Source organism: Delphinus delphis, chromosome 1 (assembly GCF_949987515.2).
Source record: "Delphinus delphis chromosome 1, mDelDel1.2, whole genome shotgun sequence".
NCBI classification, from domain to species: domain Eukaryota; kingdom Metazoa; phylum Chordata; class Mammalia; order Artiodactyla; family Delphinidae; genus Delphinus; species Delphinus delphis.
In genome coordinates, this window is record NC_082683.1 from 106,939,158 (window position 1) to 106,943,637 (window position 4,480).

Below are 4,480 nucleotides of genomic sequence, written 5' to 3' on the forward strand. Positions count from 1 at the left end.
GCCAACAGCAGTAACACTCCAATTTTTAGACTTTGGACATTAGAAGTAGTAACAGACCGACGAGAACTCCAATTTTTCTTTTCTTGAGAACTTCATTTCTTCATTGAGTTTCCTGAAGCATCTGCTCAGGATCCTGCAAAAACTTTCTTGCATCTGATCTCACACAAGTCTGTGTGATAAAGAACAATAATTCCCAGACACAAACGTAAAACAACTGAAATTTTCTAAATTCTAAGGTATAATAAGGAAGCACAGTGAAACTGAAAAGAAAAACAAAGAACTCGGCATACATACAAGAACGAAAACGCTTTTCCAACTTCCGCGCCGCGAAACGTTGCATTACCAGGCATCTGTGCGCTTTATTGCCTTCCAGAAACAGAACACAGATTCGCAGAAAAACCGAATCTTTCCACTCACGGCTGTTAATAATATTTCAATGATCTGCAGCTATCTCTCCTCTACCTTGACAATCACTGACCTGGCTCGTTCAATTTTACCTAACAACAAACAATCTTCCTGCAGTAATGAAATGAAAAGGTATTTCTGGAAAATCAGTAATACCCCACACACGTACTTCAATTGTCATACCTGAAAACACACAGTTAACCTTTGGTGATTTTATCTGATAAAAAATCGCAATTACAGCGACAACTACTACCAAAGCCACTAAAACTAACACTGTTTTTAATATATAAAAATAAGCAGGGGAAAGCGCGAACGCAGTCCCCCACTACCACAAATTTTGCAGTCGAGTTTCCCACATTTGGGGAAATCGCAGGGGTCAGCAAACCCGAAGTGCAATGGATAAGCCTCACCCTGGGAAAACCACCTTCGTGATCATGGTATCTCCTCTGCCAGGTAAGTATGAGTTTATTATGTTCTGCCCTGACGCACCCTCAGGCGCCCTATACTGTACAGACACGGTCACTTTCCTCCCCGCAGCCCCGAGCCTTCCTGCCCCTTCCAGACAGCTGATCCATGCACTTGCAACCAACAGCCCTCGATTCGCTTCCACACTACGGGAGATCATGTCGTCTTTCACCACCAGATCACGAACCAGCAGACCCTGTGCTGAGATATCTACATACGACACGCCCCATCCGTCAAGCCAACGGGAATTACCGCTCTCCTCCAGCCCACGCCCCGCCCTACTCCGCGCCTCCCTCCTCCCACGCCGTCCAGACAAGCCTACCAGAGGGCGCGCGCCCTCTGGGGGAAGTGACGTCGACCGCTCGCTCTTTTCCTCCCACCCGCCCCACCCGCCCCCACCCGTTGGGGCCGTGCGCGGGTGGCTGGCTGCATAACCTCTGTCCTGCCGAGCACCTGTCTGGCGGCCTGCTGAAGCCTGAGCACCTTTTTGAACTGTAACGGCTTTCAATGCGCAGAATAGAGAACATTTAGGAGTCCAGGGGAAACCGGTTCCTTTCAAATCCAGTTGTCTTTGTGATGTACTATTGTGTGTACGTCTAGTAAAACGCATTAACCATTATGACTGGCGGTGAACTCTATTCCATCTTGAAAGTTCAATTTCGTTCATCGGAAATTTCATTCATTTTATTTCCATTTTCAGGTGTTGTTTTGATTCTATCTTCGAACAGATCTTAACATCTATCTACTACCCTCTGTCTTACTGAGACAGGCTGGGACCTGGGACCCTTTCCTGCAGTGTTTGCACCTGGACAAACTGGGGCAAAGATAGATGGGCCCCAGGCTGAGCAGTTGGAATCCGTCCCCTGTGGACAGATACTCCAAGGTAAAGCTAATAGCAGCAGCAAGGTGGAGCTGAGTCCTACTTGGATAGAATATCAAGAGACCACATATTTCTTATTCTTGAGGTCAAGGAGACCTCCCAAACTATACATGCTCAGAAAGGTTCCTCTGGGGTCAAAAGGGAGGGAGGGAGCCACCCCATAATAGGTGATGTCAACCTCCCCGTAGGCCTCTGGGCCAGAATCTATCTTGGCAAAAAGATGCACACGCATGTCGGGAAGGGCGCTAGGACAGGTTAGGTGTGAAAAAGAATCGAGATAATTGGCTAAAGGTAAACAAAGACCCAGAAGAAATGCCCTATATAAGTGATTTGAATCACCTCTCTGGTGCGCTTTTCCTCATTAGGGAGGATGGCCACACCCTTTATCTCCGGGTGTGTATCTCTGCCTTGCTTCCGTCTTAAACTGTTTCTCTGTGTGCCCTCCCACTTGTGCTGTGGCTCTAATAATAAACTTTGAGCCTGTTTTTACAGTTTTTGCCTCCTTGAAAAATTCATTTTTCAATACGGGCAAGAGCCAGGGCAACTTTGCTTCTAGCCCTAGCCCCTTGTGGACTGGTGGCTAGGATTCTTGCTTTTCACCCAGGCCAACCACGTTCAATTCCTGAGCAGGAAACAAAGATCTCAATTCAAGCCACCACTGGCTGCTATCTCCTCGAGATCAAAACGTTTCCTTCTTCAACAAAATACAAAGAAACTATATGAGACTAAAAATAACTGCGTGCATGTTCCATTGGGAAGAATTATGAACAACAAGATACAAAAAGACCAAAAACCTAACTGCCATCTCTGAAGAGCTGGTAGCAAAAATAGGGAACTGCACATGCCCCCTGCACACAACACCACCAAATGGATGGGCAAACCTAAGCCACAGCCCAGCCCAACCCCGGAACCCACCCCTATCCTGGCCCCATATAAGGAACCAGCTGGCCGCTGCCCCCGGCCCCCACCTCCAAGCAAGGGAACCTGTTATTTGTTTTCCTGCGTCAGGGATCGCAGTAAAGCCTTGCCTGAATTCCTTGTCTGGCCTGTTATCAATTTCTATTGATTAAGAAAGGCCAAGAACACTTGGTAAACAAATAAACTGAAAACAATCAAACAGCTAGTCCGGATAGGTAAATTTGGTGAAGATGACTAACTAATCAGGTAAACGCTTTTGGCTATGTGTGGAGGCTCCAACAATTCTTCAGAGTTTAGTGGTGACGTGAATGTGGCGGCTTTTCTTTGTGTACGACCTGCCAGTGTCCTCCCTTTGGCACCTCTGAGTTACTTAAGCCTAATTGAACTACTTTCCTCATCAGAATTTCTCAATTTCATATACCCTCCCCCTTCCTTGACTCATATTGATTCTTAACAGAGCAAGATTTGATCATGAACACTTGCTTCTCTCTTTGCCGCAGTATGAACAGTGGAATGTCAGCTTAGGGTCATGGTTGTGAGCAACATATAAGTAAGTAGTCAGATATCCGATACTGAAGGGAAGCCAGAAATCTGAGGACAGCAAAAATATCCCAGTAACTACTTTGAACTTACTTTTCCTCCTAGCCCAGGACAAAGCAGAAGAAAAAGTGTCAACATCACTTTAACAATAACCAAGTGGCATTAAATTTTTAAAAACTGAGGCATAATATGCATAAAGTACAAAGAGTGTACAGTTCCCAAACCATTACCAGTGTACAGCAACGTGAATAACTGATGAAGCAACCTGAATAACTAAGGTATGGAAAACGACCAGACCACAAAAGGCTTCCTCATGACTCTTCCCATGCAAGAGCTCAGAGGAATCACGCACATACCCCTCCCAACCTCTCTGCCTGTTACTTTCACATAAATTGGATCACAGGGCATGCACTGGGTTTGGGGGCCTGGAGGGGCATGGGTCTGACTTCTTTCACTCAACATTATGTTTATGAAATTTAACCCTATTTTTCACGTAGTTCTTTGCCTCTGTGTGTATTCCTTGTAAGAATATAACTCTCCATAGTTTTCTACTGTTGGACATTTCAGTTGTTTTCAGTTGAGGATATTCTGAAATCGTACGAACATTTTTTTGTGACTTTGGTTGAACATACACATTTTTCTAAGGCACCCCATTCCAGCAGAATAATGCCAGTGTTGACTTTAAAAATAATACTTTTGGGGGCTTCCCTGTTTGCGCATTGGTTAAGAATCCGCCTGCCAAGGCAGGGGACACGGGGTCGAGCCCTGGTCCGGGAAGATCCCACGTGTTGTGGTGCAACTAAGCTCGTGCACCCCAGCTACTGAGCCTACACTCTAGAGCCCGTGAGCCACAACTACTGAGCCCTCATTCCACGGCTACTGATTCCTGCGTGCCGACAGGCAAAAAGAGAAGCAACAAGAGAAGCAACAAGAGAAGCAACAAGAGAAGCCAGCACGATGAAAGGTAGGCGCCAGTCACTGCAACTAGAGAAAGCCCTTGCCCAGCAATGGAGACCCAACGCAGCTCAAAACAAATAAGCAAAATAAATGTAAAAATTTATAAATATATAAAAGTTGGGTTTTTTTTTCTTTTTTCTCCAGCAAAAACAGTTTATTCAGGAATAGCGGAAGAATTGCAATTCAGGACAAGCAAGCTATAGCAAAAGCCATAGGCAAGTCCCACAAACAAAGGACAGGAAGGAACCTTACTTACAGAGAAAGAGGAGGAAGCTGAGGGAGGTTGTTGTGAACCTAAGCCCATTGGAGAAAAGT

General features: G+C 45.6%; 1 non-coding gene across 1 annotated transcript; it reads right to left on the reverse strand.

Moving 5' to 3' along the window:
• Positions 1-702: 702 nt before the first annotated feature.
• LOC132416142 (U1 spliceosomal RNA) lies at positions 703-866 on the reverse strand. The gene has a single exon (XR_009517475.1). It is a non-coding gene; the product is annotated as a U1 spliceosomal RNA (small nuclear RNA).
• Positions 867-4,480: the final 3,614 nt, after the last annotated feature.